At 45.7% G+C, this 18410-nt stretch overlaps 1 long non-coding RNA gene across 2 annotated transcripts; it reads left to right on the forward strand.

Moving 5' to 3' along the window:
* Positions 1-5788: 5788 nt before the first annotated feature.
* LOC141370458 (uncharacterized) lies at positions 5789-10331 on the forward strand. Of its 2 annotated transcripts, none has more exons than XR_012374497.1 (4): positions 5789-5905; positions 7004-7154; positions 7699-7809; positions 9937-10331. It is a non-coding gene; the product is annotated as an uncharacterized lncRNA (long non-coding RNA). The 2 variants fall into 2 exon arrangements; XR_012374499.1 differs by having other exon boundaries at positions 7004-7118.
* Positions 10332-18410: the final 8079 nt, after the last annotated feature.

The following is an 18410-nucleotide window of genomic DNA, read 5'->3' on the forward strand; positions in this document are numbered from 1 at the left end:
AGAGAGAGAGAATGAGAGACAGAGAGCACAAGAGGGAAGAGGGTCAGAGGGAGAAGCAGGCTCCCCGCTGAGCAGGGAGCCCGATATGGGACTCGATCCCGGGACTCCAGGATCATGACCTGAGCCGAAGGCAGTCGCTTAACCAACTGAGCCACCCAGGTGCCCAATTTTATGGTCTTTATTTGTGTTATTATTTTTGTGATTATTGCTCCTGTTACTAATGATGAATTTGCCCAGGCCAGAGAAATTCAATGTATTCACATTTATATATATATATTTTTGCATTGACAAATAGAAGCTATATCAAATCCACCCATCCCATGTATTTCTCTAATTCTAGTTTTTGTGTAGATTTTCTTCTTGCAGAATCTCTCATAGAATCATTTTAACAATGACACTCTGGTAGAAATATGCTAAGACTCATAATTTTTTTTTTTTTTTTTGTAGCTGAAGTTAACTGTGCTCATCATTTTGGGACTCGACATCCAACTGACACTGAGAAATGGCAGCTTTCAGTTAAACAAATGCAAAGCTGTATTTAGGCTCTTTTGCAACATCATGATGAGAAGAAATCAAAGCATCTTCTGCTGCTATTTTTAAAATACTCACCAGGGCAATTCCATCAGAAATACTATTATGACAGCTTTTGTATTTTGATCCTTTCTTTTCAAGAGTAACATGTGGGAGAAACCCCACATCCCTTGAAAAGAATTTGAAAAAGTCCATTTGAACAAATGCTGCTGTGCTGTTTGTTATAGAGTTAATAAAAAAAAAAAATTCTCAGACTCTTAAAATGTGGTGGCAGGAGGATTGTTTAAAGAGGAGGCAGATGTCCACTGTCAGTGGAAGGAGTTCCAAAGTCTGGGAGCCTTACAAAATGTTTCAGACAAGACCCTTTACTTTTTGCTAATTGCAACCTAAACAGATTTCCCCTGCTCCAGAGTTGTGCAGATTGTCTTTCTGCCTATAGGTACAGGGATGTTAGCTTATTTATCACACAAAGAGTTGTTGGCTGAGGAGGAAATTAAACTCTAAACCAAGTACTGTCTTTTACTACAGGGCAACGTTCGGACTTCAAACTCCAGCTCTCCCCACCTCTCCACAGGGTCTGTTTACTCATGCACCGACAAAAGAACTTGGTAATAGATCCCAAAGAGAAATCTTACAATATGCCACAAATCAGCATCAGCTGGTGCAACTGGGGTCTCTCACGAGGATGTTAATAATTCATATTAAAAAAAAAGCAGTTATCACCCCTGTAGTAAAAACATGTCATCTTGCAATAGCATTTATACTAAACTCTTCATTGCTTTTGGGGGTAGTTGGGACAGTGCAGAGAGACAGTTCCTCCTTCAACCTATCTGGGAGTGCAGATCCCATAGGTAGATAGTCCTCAAGACGGAAAGATCCAGGCATGATGTGTCTAGATAGTAAGATATCTGCTCCTGAGTGATAACTTGTTTATTGTTGGTGTGGCAGGACCTCTCCAGGAACAAGCATATAGGCTGTGCTTAGGGAGGGAGAACCACTGAATGTTCTTTCTACTAGTTCTGATGGGAACTAAGTTAAATAAACTGACTCTTATCCAAATGGGGACAAGTTGTCATTACTGGTTATGTAACGTTCTCAAAAAGAGGAATAGCTCAAATATCTTTTTGTCGGTTTATTGGTGCTTGAAAAAAAATTACTGTGCTTAGCCCAGTGAGGGGGTATGGTAAAGCAGAAAGAACATTCTTTTTTTAAAATTTTTTTAAGATTTTTATTTATTTATTTGATAGAGACACAGTGAGAGAGGGAACACAAGCAGGGGGAGTGGGAGAGGGAGAAGCAGGCTTCCCCCAGAGCAGAGAGCCCGATGTGGGACTCGATCCCAGGACCCTGGGACCATGACCTGAGCTGAAGGCAGATGCTTAATGACTGAGCCACCCAGGCGCCCCAGAAAGAACATTCTTTTAAGGGATAGGAAGTCTACTTTTTGTCATTCAGCAGCTCTGCAAGCAAGTTGTACCCAATGCTCTGGGTTTCTGTTTCTTCCTCTAGGAAATGAGGGGGTAGATAGGTCTTCCTGGAAGTGGTCTTTCTTCTACTCCGTGGTTCTATGAAGTGTCAGTTCACCGGACATTTGTATCAACAGCCCTCTCTCAATGTGTGTTCTTTCAGAGGTGGTTAGCTTTACATGATTTCCAATGGTCATCCATACTTCAGAAAAAAGAGCCTGACCATTTATAGGTTAGCGCCCTTTGTCCCAAAGCAGCAGGGTGAGGCAAAGGGGCAGGAATACAAACATCATGAAGGTCAAAGGTCATGACCTTTCTGGGTAAAAACCCAGACAGTTGCATACCTGAGTGGCATTAGAGTCTGGCTTTGGGCCAGTCGCAAGGTATTTTCCACTAGAGTTTTCTGTTACCGACCCTGGGTGGAGGTGCTCATCATCAGGGGAGACTGGGTGGGGAAGCAGAGTTCAGGCTGGAGCTCTTTGACTATAGAAAGACAACTTGGCAAACTGAAAAGTGAAGGTTCTGGTGCACATCAGTGTTGTTTTGGAGATAATTTGAAAGTGTCAGTGTGTGGTAGCAAACTTGGGCTATTTCCCTGAAATGTATGGAGATTAAACAGTGCTATGAAATTCTGCGATGCTGGGAGAAGCACACGTGGACAGAGGACTTTGAAAATGCTCATCTGTACATAGCACCTTCTGGGCAGGAGGTGAAGGTCCTGAGGAGTATAAAGAAATAACGGTACTGTTGGGAGAGAGAAGAAAATGTGGTGGTGGTGGGAGGGTACGATTGTTCAACGGATGTGGATGGTGCCCTGCGTCTGGGGTCCGCGTGACCGGGTGGCAGAAGTGATTCTACTTAGTGCTGAAAACAAATAAACAAAAAGCCAAAAAGCAGAGCACACGCGTGTGCACATGCGCGCACGCGCACACACACACAGACGGAGACATCTTAAAAGTGCCACCCTGGGGCACATCTCTCAAGGATAAGTCCACAGAAAAGTAATTTGTATGTAACCAAAGGTTGTGAAGGAGGCAGATATCCTTTTAGCCGAAGAAGGTACAAAAGCCTTGCTAGCAGGGAGAATATGAATCTCATCTATAAATTTATGGAAACCTATAGGCAGAAGATAAACTCTTGCAGTGTGAATCCTGATCTACTTAGAATGTGACCACAAGTGAAGGAATTCGGGGAGCAAATAACAGCCATCTGTCTGTTAGAGTCAAGCCCAGGCTACGTCTTTCTTTCCTTCTCTCACCACAAGGACTGGAAACTTTCCCATTGCCTTACCAAGCAGAGAAAATGGGAACAGGAAAGAACATCTGTCCCTCGTGCCCTTAAAGATTTCCAAGGCACATAGGAGGAGGCTTTGGGAAGGATGGCAGCCTGGGGATGAAGGGGATGTAGGGAATTTGAGAGAGCAAGGAAGACCCAGTCACCGTGTGTGTGTGTGTGTGTGTGTGTGTGTGTGTGTGTGTGTGTGTGTGTGATGAGGAGGGAGGTAAGAAGTGAAGGGTGTGGCATAAAGAAGGGATAAGAAATTCCTTGAAGGACACTCAGTGCCGCCTGAAGAAATAGCAACGAGGGGTTGCCCCAGAGATCTGGACAGCGGAACTCCATCTTAATGTATAGTTGGAATAAGCAGGTTAGCTCCTCTGTGGGACTCTTCCCCAAACCTTAATGTCGCTGAGATAGGTTGTGTTATTGGTCCCAATTTTTCACCCCATTAACTGCAAAAGAATGATACATCCTTCCTTTGCTCTGTGGAGCACAGTGCCTTCTCTAAGGCACAGTGGACATCTCCACCCATTCAACATCAGACTTGGCCATGTGATGTGATTTGGCCTTTGGAATCTGAGCAGAAGTGATGTAGTGTAACCTGCAAGCCGACGCTTGGAGAGCCATCGTGAGGTTCAGCTGTTGCCCTTTGCCTTTGCCATGAGGATGGCAGGTGCCAGCCAAGGGCTGCCCCAACAGCCTGGATCCCAGCATGAGGAGAAACAAAAAGCAGAGCTGAGCTGCAGGTGAGCCATGCCGATGTGTGCCCAGAGTGAGACACACACCTTCCCATGTAAGTCACTGCGACCTTGGGGTCGTGACAGCATAATCTCTTGGACGAGGATTCTGCAAACCCGCTTTACGTTGTATGGGTGCTCCCTGTGATCCTGGGACAACGTGATAGACGGAATGGAATTTAGACCACTCTGAGGGAGGTGTGTCCTTGCCCCTGCAGCATGAGTAGGGAGATCAGGGGAGGTCTCTGACAATCACCTGACCAGTTAAGCTGTCAGATCAATGATCCTGCCCATGTTTCCTCTCCCCACGGGAGTCACATCTTGTGGGGCCAAGTGAAGGACTCTGTGCCTTATTCACAAAGTCTTTAAAGAGGAAATAACTGGGGGAACTGACCCAGAAAAGGGGAAGTTGGGGCAGAGGGATTCCATGGACAAAGTGCAGGAAATTCCGCTGAGTCAGTGTGGATGATCATGAGATGAGCAGTTTTAATCAGGAGGTGGGCGTGGGCGGAGAGGGAGCTGGGGTTCGGAGAACAAAGACTCTTACTTTTCCAGGAAGCTTAAAAGGGAGGAAAACTGAAAAAGAAGATAGAAATGCCTCAGGTTTTCCTATTAAGAGAAAAAAAAAAAAACCTGTTGTCAGTGGCAGTGGGAACTTAACAGGTTACCTGTGACAGAGTCTTCCCACAGAGACTCAAACTTCCCTCCACTCAGTGGAACACTCACCGAGCTTCACGTCACCAATGAGGGCTTCTCAGGCACCAATTCATGAAAGAATTTTGTGCGGTTTCTTAATAACTTGTGATAGAACTGAAGTAGAAATCTCCATTTCACTGGACAGGATATGGCAGAAGCTCTATGGGGTGGGAGGTAGGACTAGCTGACCTCTCAAACTCTTCCAACTCAAACAGATTAATATTTATTATTCAGTGCTATAACTTATGACATTAAAATGTCAAAATTAACTTAATTAGGGCAAACAAGGAGAATTAAACCTGAAATGCAAACATACCAATTTATCATCTTTACCCCTGTAAGCCACATCAAATTATTTATAGGAATAAAGCAGGATATAAACAAGTGAATGAATGAATAAAATGTTAGGTTGCTGCCTAATGCCACATTCAGCTAGTAGGCGTGAGCACTAGCAAGTTTTGAGAGGTGCAAGACCACAGAAATGGAACCCTCAACCAAGGGGAACATTCTAATAGATTTGGGTGAGGAGGGCAAAGGACTGGCAGTGTGTATAAGGTTCATGAGTTACCAACACTTCTACAAAATGCTGGAAATGGTTCAAAAGAAAAGTGAACCATTAGGTGCTTCCCAGCAGGCACTGGTGCATTCCAACAAGAGACGTGCTTTACGTTAATTTCTTTTTCACCCCAAATGTTCATTTTGTCTCCTGAGAGGATCCCCCCCCCCCACCCAGTGTGACAAATTTTCCAATTTTGTAATGGAAGCCAGGAGAAAATGGAATTCTCTTTATAGAAATCCATTTTGTAGCCAACTTTCTTGAGATGTATCTATCCCTGAAAGCAATTTCCCTCATCCAGTAGAGGCGGCTGAGGTGTTTAGGGCCGGCTAAGTGGGTCGCTAACAGTTTGCTCCTAGAGCTTGTGGGAGATTTAACAGCAAGGCCTTGTGGGGACACGTGTCGAGAGCCATCCTGTCCATGCCCTTCTCTAGCTACACTCAGTTCTGTTTTCAGAGCAGTGATTTCACAACAGAGAAGGCAGGATATGGGGCGGTGGAGCTGGGCGTCACTTCAACACCCCAAGGCACGAGGTCCATTACCCTTTATGTATCTTCAGCATGCTTTAGAATCTGCCTGGGAAACGGCACATCGCAGCAAGATAAATGGAAGATAAGTCAACAGACCAGAGTGGTGTCCAGGTATGTCTCCGTCAGAATGGCCACAGAGGATTTGTAAGAAAGTGGAAGGAGTTTTCTAATGAGGACTAGAACTCATGTCTGGCTGGCTCCTTGCCCTGGCTTACATTCCAATACTGTCTCTTTGGGGGCACATTTGTGATTATGTAATGGCAAAACAAAGCGTTTGGTAGTAAATTAAATCAGTTTTATACTATGTGGGTGACTTGCATGCAGTATATACCGCCAGGCTTTGATGCGTTCCAATGTGGGAAATGCACTCTTGAAGCATAACAACGGGCTCTTCTCCATCTGTTCATGTTCCCCATTTGACTCATCCCTCCTCTGTAAATACTCTCTGACTTGTTAGCAAGTTGAACAAATTTCAAAGCTCCATGAATGAAGTGCATGTAGGTCAGAAGTTACCCTATGGGAGCCTCAGAAGACTTATGAACTTGTCTCACCATGAAAATAGTTTCATCCATTTGACACTCATGAACAACGATGTTTCTCACACAAGCAAAGGGATGCAAATATAGATCAGATGAGGGCTAGCGTGGAAGGAAGTCAGCGAAAACGTAAAAGCTTATGTCCGAACGGAGAGAGCAAAAACCTACCACTGGGGCACGATAAAGAAAAATAAATGTTCACGAAGGTAAAAAGCCAGAAAAAACATTGACAAGAATGAAGAGAACAGCTCTGTGATTCTTAACTGAAGCTTGATGGGTGTCCCTGGTCTCCTCTCACTGGTTTTCATAACAGCATCTCAGAACACCATCTATGACTTGCCGTGGTGGCGACACACCATCATGGGCTTTCACGAGCGAGCCACAGGCTGCCCAACCCTACAGGACGGTGATTCAGTGTGGTGAAGCAACACCTGATTCCACAGGTGGAACAATCAGAAAAACTCTGAAGTGAGCCTTGTAGGACGGATGGATTCTGTATCTGTACACCCAGAGTTGAATGCATACGATAAGGCAGATTTCACCCTTAAGAAAACTAGCTTATGTTTTTTGAGTATTTGCTATGATCTGGGCACTGTTCTATCTGCTCCACTGGCACCAATCAATTTAATTTTCACAATAACGAGGTAACTTTATTTTTTGCCCATTTTTACAGATAAGGAGAATGAGACACAGAGAGGCAATGATTAGGCCAAAGTCACACAGTGTTTCATGATTCGAACTCAGACCATCTGGAACCAGAGCTGGAGCTCGTCATCACGCACGCGCAAGTATGCATATACCCCAAACAAGTCAACAAACATCCTGTGAGTTAAAACATACACACATTACACACACGCGCACATGCCAATTACACTTAAATGTTTTGATTGCCTGACCAGGTTGCTCTCAGAATAAATCAGGTCATTCTTCTGTGCCTTGGCTTTCCTTTAAATCTAAGGAGCAGCATGTCACAGCCAATCTCCATTAGTAAGTTCAAGATCCCACTATGTATCAGGCTGTGTGCTATACTTTCAGAGGTCCAAACCTTGTCCCCAAAGAGCTTTCAATCTCCCCACGGAACAGCACTGACCTTGCTGAGACTAATAGGATGCAAATGGAAAGGAAGAGATGAAAATGAAGGTTTCTGATGAGGCCCGTGCAAGAAGAGAGAGGGGGAGCCCAAACACAGGACCTCGTATCAGGAGAACAGTTACTGGTTGACAATGCAGTTTGCATTACAAGGAGCAGGCACAAAGAATGGACAACAAATTTCTAATGACGCCCAACTGACTTGTAAGGAGGTTGACTATATTCTCTTAAAAAAAAAAAATAAGTCGTTTCACATTACCTTTTCTCTCTGTGTTATAGATATTATGAAGAGATTCACAAAACAACTGTTTCATCCAATCATGGGGTTTGGACTTTTGTGACTCACCTTCCCCCAAAGATGAACTGATAAATCTTGTCTATTCTTCATTGGTAAGTTCATGCCTCAATTAACCAAATCTTTTACTATTACAAGGAACAGATATTCAATCCAAATTAACTCAGGTAAAAAGGGAATTTATTGGCTCATATACCTAGGAAATCAGAAGTCTAGGAAGAGCTAGATCTAGGAACCCAAATCATGTCAAGACATTAAGTCATTGCCCCATAGTAACACATGTGCCCCAAATAATCATTTCTCTCTTGCCTCAGAATGTTTCTGACATTCCCAGGCAGGCTTTGTTCAAGGGGCAGGCAACTTACATCCATCCTCCCTCCCTTAACAACTTCAGTGGAAATAGGACTTCTCTATCCCAACATCTGAACATCAGTCATTGAAAAGACTCCCAACTGGCCAGGTTGGTGCCCATCCCTTAGTCCAGGGGATGGAGTATTCTGATTGACCAACCTGGGTCGTGTGCCCACTCTCAGAGTGAGGTGCCGATGAGACTGTATACATGAAAGCCCCACCATGACTACATGTGTTGGGGGTGGAATCATCACCAGAACAAGGAGACTAGGAGATGGGGATAGGGTGAAGGAGTGGTAAAGAAGCTAGACCCACAGAACTACAACTTCTACAACCCATCTGAGGATACCTAAGAATTTCAAAACTTGGAGCTCTTCGGTTTCTCTTATCAGTGTTCCTTGGCATGACTAGGTATGCCACACCTAGAGATGGCTACCTCGGTGTGATTTATGACTACGAACAAATGTATCTTCCTACAGTTGCAGGGTTCTTATGATGACTCATCTCTTGCTATTAGCAGCCACTTACCCTTGTCTAGCTGTCATGGTTGACAAAGCACTCCCACATACAAATGATCTCATTCCAGCCACACAGCAACACAGAAAGTATGTAGGGTAGCTATTGTTATTCCCATTTTATGGATGAGGAAGTGGGGCCTCAGAATGGCTAGTGGCTTGTCCAGTAAGTGGCCAACCCAATTCGAAAGCAGGGTCTTCCAGCTCTAAGATGAACACAAGAGACATCGGAAGCTTTGGGTGAGCCGAGGGGATGTTTCTGAGATGGCACAGTGATTCAACCCCTGAGATAGCATTAGAGTTGGAAACCGTGATTTTCCTTTCAGGTTTTCATGACTAAAACATTGGCCTCCTGAGCCTGTCTTAAACCTGTCCAGAAACGATGCCAAAAATTTCCGTTTCAAAATGCACTTGGTGAGGACTCTGCAGGCTGATTTGTCTCCAGCACACACTGGAATGCTACACATGCTCACTTGATTTCCAGGATTTTTTAAAAAGGAGCCAATACAAGAGATTTGTGCTTATGAATTATTGCACTTGTAATGAAAAAAGAATTACAGTACATGCTTGGGATGCTCACATGTTAGACGTGTGCGCAGCTTCTAGGTTGCTAACACAGCATCGAACTGCCCATCCTGTTAATAATGCCATTAAAATTTTTGTGAAAGGTAAGTTAACTTCTTTGGGGATGCACGTGGTGGGAGAGGGGTGCAACCTGTTTCTGGCATTACAGATGGTAAGGAATAAGATTAGAGGGTGCAGTCAGAACACTGTAACTCGTTACAGCTGCTAATTGGGCTCTCATCTGACAAGCACCTTATTGCCTTACAGGGGAGGGAGAAAAATAAAACAAGCAGCCCAGACAATTAGGGACCAAACAAAATTAAACAAGTCCTTATGGCCATAGGTATCGGGTATAGTGCTTTGCCTTGCATTGTTAGCGACTCATGTATTATGAAGCACTTAGGGATGCTCGTTAATAGGGTCTCTCTCCCTCCTGGAGGGCAACTTGAGCATTAGACTCTGTGACTCAGGTGCAAAAACTCTGCTGTATTAGCGCGGGCAGAATGATGCTTTCCTCTCTCACAGGGGTGTAGTGAGGCTTAATTAATTGTTGGGGAAGCACTTTGAGATTCTGGGATGAAAGGCACTATAGAATGATAATAATTTGCATCGACAAGGTACATTTCTTCAGTGGAATTCCAAGCACTTTACAAACATTAATTAATCCTCATAACACCCTGGCGAGGCAGGTAAGTTTTCCCAGGATACACTAAGCAAATCCACCATGTTATGAATAGGAGGGAGGCTACCGCTCTATTGCTCTGAGCTCACTTCATTATTTATTCTTGGTAGGAACTTCCAGAAAGGCTGATGTGGACCCTGCTTCCCATTAGTCCAAATGGTTTGCCATTCGCTTTTGATTACCCGCAAATATCGTATTCTGCTGGAGCGCTAATCATTCTGCTTGGGGGACACGTGTTCTGTGCAAAGAGAGTCATAAACAGCTGTCATTCCGATGGATATTAATGCCTATTGTCTCCCATTCTGGAGCTCAGCGCCTCCCTCGCGAAAAGAGAATGGCGGAGGGGTGGGGGACATCTGTTTCAGAGACGATCGGCAGCAATGCTGGAGAGAGTGCACCTGGCTTCCACTTTCAAGCCCATGTAACCAGTGGCTTCTTGGCCTTTCTTTGTCACCAGCACATTTTACATTTCACATTCTGGTTTTTCATCTTCATGCAGCAGGGGGAATGGAATTGAGGAGGTGGGAGGGGGAGGGAGTTCTGGGCGGCAGGCAAACAGGGCAACCAGCGTTTCTGGAATCACGAGTCTGTTCTAAATCAGTGGTGCAGAAGCAGCTCAAGTGTCAGGACCCAAACAGCTTCCCCAAACCCCAACCATTCCGCAAATGAAATAAACCTAAAGAGGAAAAACAATCCTCCAGCTAGACAAATGACTTCAACATGCCGAGCGGTCGACTTGTCAGTCTCGAGTGGCTCTACGATCAGGCCTCTGTTCCCACACTCCTGGCTTTAATTCTGCACACATTCATTGACTGCAGCTTTTCAGATTGCAGAGGAGAAGACAAAGAGCAAAGAAGCTTGTGGGCTGTCATTCCGCACAGGCGCCACAATTAAAGGTAGCTGTTTCCCAGCCGGGCTCCTGGGTTGCAAGGAAAGCATGGGGCCCATGAATCAGCGTGTCATCCCACGTGATGTAGGGGACATCCCCCAACAAGGGATGGTACTGTTGTTTCCAAGCTGCCCTCTGATCAAAGGGAGGGTAAGCACATCCTGGTCAGGTGTTGGATTTTGACCAAAGGCAATCCCTGAAACCAGTGACCATTTTTTTAGGTCCCTTTTAGCTCTAATAGTCTATGGTGGGATGACTTGGTAAAATCCCCCCCTTGCTTCCCTCCGCAAGGCACCCCCACCAGCATGCCTTCAAAGGCAAGTAGGATGGACAGGTACTGATCCCCTCAGCCCTTGGGATGGTTGAGTACCCGAGAAGTTTGTACTCCCTCATTTGGGAGTGCTTTATAAATTGTTTTTTTATCTTCTCTGGGTTTTGTGACATGAAAAAAATGGGAAGTGCTATGCTACTTATTGGCATTATAGATGAGTAAACGGAGTCCAGGAATGTTGAAGTGACTTGCCCATCGCTATACAGTGAGTAATACATGCGGGTCTGACTGATTTCCAAGACTGAACTCTCAACCAGTATTCTAGGAGTTCCCAATCCCGGCTGCCCTTTAATACCAGTGGAGGAGCTTTAAAAAATACCTATGCCTTGGAGGAAGCCAGCTCCACTTCCCCGCCCCATCTGGGATTCTGATCTGACTCGTCAGGGTGGGATCTGGCCTTTGCTATTTCCTTGGTCTCCCACAGTGAGCCTAATGTGCAGCAGTCCTGAGAAACACGGAGCTGCACGACATGGCTCCTGCCCTAGCACTTGTCACTGAGGGATCATAGTTGCCCTTGAAAAGTCAGCGAAGAGCTATGAATCACCTACCTGATGTAGGAGAGGCAAACTTCAATTTTCATTCACTTATCATGAGAATAGAAAATGCGTTTGAAAGTAAAAAAGTCTGAAAAGCAAGCCATAGACTTTCATATTATAACGTCCAGAGAACTAAACAATTGAAAATCCTGAATTATGTGTTCAGTAATTTGGTAGGTAACTTGACACGCTTCGCTGGCTCCTAGAGCCGGGGTTGGAGCTTGCTCTGGGCTGCCTCCTTCCTCCCTATTCTCCGGTTGGGGAAGTTGTAGAACCCTGTGGTAGGATTATTTCCCAGGCATGGGGACCCTCTCCCTCACCTCCAACAACAAGGTCCCATAGCCCTTTCGTCTTCAAATCTCCTTCAGTGCCTGGATAGGTGTCTGGAACCATGATGAAGGAAAGGGGTCAGGTAGGGCCTCAGTCCATGCCCCTATCCCCGTTTGACAGCAAGGTTTTCTAAGCTGCTGTTAATGCCTGTGGCAGTGAGACCCCAGCTGGGGGTGCACAGAGGGAAGAATAGTGTTGACGCCTATGGAATGGAAGGACAGGTGATGCAGTGCTGCTCCCAGGGAGGAAGTAATCTCCAGCCTCTCCAATCGGATGATGGCTCCTCTTGGAGAAGGCACGGAGGGGAGGCCAGAGAGCCCTCCATGGGAGAAGGGTTGAGAACCCACCACAGCTCCGCTCCAACAGCCAGTCTCAGACACCTGCTGCTGCTTTGGGGGAAGCCAGCTCTGTCTCCCAGCCCCATCCAGCAGGAGCTTGAAGTCTCTACAGGGTAGGTTTTATCACCTCTACTTTAGAGGTGAAGTAACAGGCCCAAATGGTGAGGAGATTGGTGTGAGATATACCACTGGTAATAAGTGGAGGAGTGAAGGCTCCAATCAGGGCTTTTGGCTCCAATTCCCAACGCTGTCATTTCTGTAATTCAGCATGGTGGTTTGGAAAGAGCTCGGGGTGTGGGTTCTTCCAGTTCCGTACTCATGTGACCTTGGACAAGGCAGTCAAGGTCATAGCAGAGATTATATGAAGTAATACTACATGTGGAAGTGTCTGCCTCTACCCTAGCTGTAACAAGTGCTCAAGAAATGTGGGAGGCATAGTAGGGTGGGAGTCGGGGAACTGAAAACAAGAATAACACTAGGTCTTTGGCCCTTAGGAGATTCAGGGTCATGAGGGAATGAAAGACAAGGTAACAGCAGTTATGCTTCTGGACCCTGGAGTCATACTGTCCAGCTCATCTTCTTCTGAACCACATCACGTCAGGGCTGTCACTTATCCTCTTGGTGCCTCAGTTTCCCCATCTCTAAGATGAGTATAATGGCAGTATATGCTTCAAAGCATTATCATGAAGATGAAATGAATGAGTGCATGTAAATACTTTAGACAACGCCTAATACACAGAAGGCTTGTGATAAGTGTTTGCTGTCTGTACTATTATATAAACACGTAAAAGTGTAGATAAAAGATTTTCATAACGGTCAATAAAAATGATGGAAGAAATGGCACAAAGCAAAAATGAGAACTTTCAAAGTGTTCTAAGGAACACATTTCCTGCCATGTCTGGAAACACACACAGGTACAATTCATGGCCAGATGGCAAGTGATCTCATTCTTAGTTGATCATAAGGCAGAGTCCAGAGGATGATGCCAAGTATTTCTTCAAAAATACATAGTGTTGTGTCCTCTCTCCACTTGGGCTCTGGTTTGCTCTTGGCATCTTGCTGCAAGGTCAACAAGTCCTCTGCACTTTCCAGGTTCCATCCTGAGAAAGTCTTTGGTGTAGAGCATTGTGTTATCTTGCCATTGCTGCTATGAACAAACTGAGTGGCTTAAAACAACACAAATGTATTATCTTACAGTTTGGGCGGTCAGAAGTCTAAAATCAGGGTGTTGGCAGGGTTGTGTCCCTTCTGGAGGTTTCAGGGAGAATCTGTTTCCTTGCCTTCACCAGCTTCTGAAGTTGGCCTATATTCCTTGGCTGGTGGTCTCTTTCTCCATTTTGAAAGCAGCAGGTGTGACATCTTCTCTCCTCTCTGACCTCCTGCCCCCCTCTTATAAAGATCCTTGTGATTACACTGGGCCCACCAGGATAATCTCCACATCTCAAGTTCTTTAACTTAGTTACATTTGCCATCTGAGGTAATGTATTCACAGGTTCTAGGGATTAGGATGTGGACAGTTTTAGAAGGCCATTCGTTATTCAGCCTATCATAAATATCTATGATTCAAACACATCTTTCTCTTGCTAATATGGGCAGCCTTGCTTAGACCAATAACATGAGCTATTATGCAAATTCTCCACTCTACTGTGAGTAAGGAGGGGAAAAATGCCAATGGTGAGGGGAAATGAGAATCCTATCCATATAATAATGGCTGTGGGAATTCTGGTCGGGGTGGGGGCAGTAAGGGAAGACTCTTGCTGGAACTAAGAATGTTAAAATATCTTGGGAAAGGAATAGGTCCAAAACTTATTTTATAGCACTTGAGGTATGTTGATGTCTATTCTAAGCACTTCATGGTCATTTAATCCTTCTAACAATCCCATGAAATGCATTCAATGATTATTATCCCCATTTTACAGATGAGGAAACTGAGCTACAGTCAAGGTTAAGGGGTATGCCCAAGGTCATACAGCTACAAGTGGCAGTTCCTCATGAGATGGTGTTCGATGATCTTGAACAGCCGAACCCTTTGTTCAAGCCACCCTTCGATACTCTCCACTCGGGGCTTCTTGTGTCCTTGAATCCAAAATTTTCAGTGTCCATCGAGGTGGCTTCTTTTTTTTTAGATGGTGCAACATGAAAATCAGAAGTAATTTTCACCTACTGGAATGTATTTATCTCACCTCTGGAAAGAACGAGCCCCAGGAAATAAAGGAAGATGTACTTTTAGGATCCACAAGCTGGAACAGACCTTGATGATTATCCTGTTCATCAAGGTTTCCTAAACTTCTAGCCCTGGGGGCAAAGCAAAGTAGCTGAGCTGGCCTGAGGGTTCAAATCTTTGCCTGGGTTTCCTGCCTCAAGCAAGAAAATGGCTTTCAAGTCTCAAATTCTAGCTTAAAAATTCATGAAGCATTTTGCATTCTAAACCTATAATGTCTCTGTTAATGAACTGTTTTTTCAAAAAATAAATCTTTGAATAAGATTATCAGAATATTGGGCGCCTGGGTGGCTCAGTGGGTTAAGCGACTGCCTTTGGCTCAGGTCATGATCCTGGAGTCCCGGGATCGAGTCCCACATTGGGCTCCCTGCTCGGCAGGGAGTCTGCTTCTCCCTCTGACCCTCTTCCCTCTCATGTGCTCTCTATCTCTCATTCTCTCTCTCTCAGATAAATAAATAAAATCTTAAAAAAAAAAAGATTATCAGAATATTATGCAACAAATGGCCGGTGATTTTGAGTGTCCCCCAGACCCACCTCACAGCTGAACATATAATTTCCACACCCATTTAAACAACATAGACTCCAGCCCCACCTACTCATAAGTCTAAGCCCCAAACTTATCTATCAAATGATGGTTTAGACAGGGCTTGGACACAATCCACTGGGAAGCAGAAAGGCACCAACTGCCGGCTCATGAAATGCATGAGATACTGTTGTCAATCTAAGTCTTTGAGCTAAGAGCTGAGTTCTTACTCGTACTTCTAGAATCACTGCATATCAGATCATCCAACTGGAGTGACAGAAGAGGCAGTAGATGGGGACATCAGGACCTTCCCTTCATCTTGGGCCTAGCTGAGCTTCTGGGGACAGAACTGCTGCTTTTAATAAAGAGGCACTGATGGTTGACAGCGTGGGTAGAGAGCAATGGTGCTGAATTCCCTTAGGACTTGAGGGGTTTTTAGCTTGTGTTAGAAGCAAATAGCAACCGTTGTATGGCAAGGGAGAGCCAGATCACTTGGTTCAAGTTTAGTGGGTTTTCCCCAAGCAGACATTGTTAGGGGCAGATTTAGGGCAGGGTTTGGGGAGGCGGGGAGCTGGGGGTGCAGTGGATGGCAACGAATACACTAAATAAGGCAAGAGTCGGTGTTCCAGGCTCTGGTTGGCTTTTGAGGCAGACGGTGAATTCTTCTTAGTGACTAGCAACCTTCAAGTCTTAATTTACCCGTGCTGGGAAGCATGGTTCCAAACAGGTCAGAAATTGGTTGCTTAGGCTTCTAGCAGTCCTGAGGTTGTGCCCTTGTATGCACATGCACAGAGCTTCACAAGACTTTTCACTAATGCTTGGTCTAAGCAGATGATAGGCTAAGAATGTATTTCTGTGTAGGGATATTGTCCAACCAACCTGGGCATCTCTCACTCAAGAAAATGAGATGGTGGTGAGGGGGAAGGAGGGAACTCTATTTTTATATTTGTTTCTGATAGGACTTGAGGACCACACTACAGATTTTCAAAGATCCATAAACTGTGGACGTTCATCCCAATCTCAATCTCGAAACCAGAGGAACATAAAGGACCAGGCGGCATTAGCATGACCCTTAAGATCAAGATGGGGAAATGGCCACTTTGCCATTCTAGTTGCTGTTCCTCTGAACAGCTCACTTTAGATTTACTTTTAGAAATGTGGTTCTAATCAGGAATAAATCATAGGAGGAGGAGAACAAGCTGGAGAAATCCAGGAGCTGTGCCAGGGGCTTCTTGGTTTCAAGCACCAACCCACTGGTTGCTCCGAGATGGTTTTTCGGCTTATGCTACTAACAGGGGATTCTTACCAGAGCAAGGGGGCAATTCTGAATCATGGAAGAATCTTCCTTTGAAGGCTTTCTTTCTCTAATAGACACAGTAATGGAAGGATCCAAAAAGGGAAGGAACACAGCCGGCTGGGAATTACTGTGGGCAGATTACAACTTCGCTGGCAGAGGTAGAACCTGAGGACAGTGGGGCTATTTTTCCTTCCTGCCTCTGCTTGCGGGAGAGCTGCCTAAGACTGGAAATCAAACTTGGTTGGAGCACTTTGATGTCTCTTCCCATTTGAGGTTTCGGTGGAGGGATAATGGGTGGATGAAAGGCCTTTTTAGCTGGGGCTGTGAACAGCCAGTTCCAGATGCATGGGCACTAGCAACACAGGGCAGCCTGTGAGGCCTCTTCAAGAGGGGGAGGGAGGAACAGAGCAGGCCTTTGGACGGCATCTGCCCCCAGCTCTAGCCCTGGAAACAATTAGTGAGAGGAGGGGAGCAGAAGGGAAGCCAGGACGGAAGGACAGTCCTCCCAGACTGGGTGACTCATTGGCTTCTGGGTTTGCCTCTCCTTAGGCATTTGAACGGACTGAGGACAGTAGAGGGTGTGAGCTTGGAGAACAAGGCAGATTCTGGCAAGATCTCCCTCTTTCCCAGATGGGAGCCCTTTCATCCTCCTGTATTTATGGATCAAAGGCTATCATCTCCCCTTTTGGGGCTATGAAGAAATCTCTCAGATCCCCTGGCTTTGGGGTCCCTGGAAGACGCTTCTCCCTGCCCCAGCATCCTGGACTCCTCCTTGTTTATTGTTGAGCAAATCTCCCTCTTTACTCTGCCCTTACCTGAGAGAGCAAAGGCCTTCGGACTTGGCTTTCCATTTTCCCTAAAGTACACCCCTTCCCAGGTCACGGCTTGGTGGCTGTAAAATAGGCCACAAACTGGCCGTCCTTGGATGAGCTGTGGGAGGTTGAATTCTGTGCCATCACTTAACCATCGGATTTCACTTTTCAAAGAGAATTCTAATTCTGAAGCTTGGTCAGCACCATATCCTACAATTGGCCAGAGTCGAGTAGAGGCTGCCCACCTTGGATGGGACATGGGTCCCTCGGTTTCCCAAGCACAGCCTCTGTCCCTCCTCATCTTCTCCCAGATCCTACATCTTCCCACTGCTGCTCTTGATCTTCTTATACTCTTGCACCCTTCACATAGCTGCATTATCCCCCCTAGAGCATTTGAGCTGGTGACCGCAGCTGGGGCTCATAGGGGGAGCACCTGGTCTCCCCCTTTCATGATTCTATGCAGAGAAAGGTTCATTTGAGCATCACTCCTGGTCTCTCTCCTTCTCCTCACCTCGCAAGTTTGGAAGAAGAACCAGCGTGCCCTCCGCAGTCACTCCATCCTCAGACTTACCTGTCTACAGGAGGATGCCTGATGGCTCTGCTCCTGCCCAGAGGGGAGGGCTCTCTCTGTAGGAGACCACCGAGGTTGTCCATCACTGCCTGCACCCAGGAGGTCACACTGACCTAATTTAGGGGTGAAATGTTAGCAAGCTGACTTGGGTGCAGTTTCAAGCCAGGTTCTTAGTTGACTATATCAGTGATCAAGCTGACATATCCATCAGGGATGTTGATATCTGATTCAGAAGCTGAAGGATGCAGTTTATATGTGCTGATAAGTGTATCTAGCTTTGGACCAGCAGACTTCTTACCCCAAAGTGTTACCTGAAATCCCCCAGGCCTCACGGATGTGTGTACACCCATGGGCTCACAGAATTTGATGATCCTGTTTCACTGGCTTGTGTTCCCTTACTTGTATGGTAAGGACTTCAGTCCTGTGCAAAATGTCCCTCCCTGAAATGCAGGGAGACCTAAGGGGCATCTCTTTTGCTCTCACTCAGGGCCTGTGAATGTATAGCTTCTGCCCACCTGACAAGGTCTGCTGCTTATGTAGTTCCTCAACAACACCCCTGGCTTGTGTCCTCCCTGGGAAAGCTGATGTCTGTGCTGATGGTACTCTGTTCAGATGCCCCCGCAAGTTCCCACCCTGGTGGTGACTAAGCTCTGCTGGGTTCTCTTCAGGCCTCACTGTACAAAAGTAGTTTTGTGTTCTGGGCAGAAGCACCAGGAAGACTTTTTTCTTTCTCCCT

This window comes from Callorhinus ursinus, unplaced genomic scaffold, assembly GCF_003265705.2.
Source record: "Callorhinus ursinus isolate GAN/ISIS: 27379988/994484 unplaced genomic scaffold, GSC_fseal_2.0 scaffold2, whole genome shotgun sequence".
Lineage (NCBI taxonomy): Eukaryota > Metazoa > Chordata > Mammalia > Carnivora > Otariidae > Callorhinus > Callorhinus ursinus.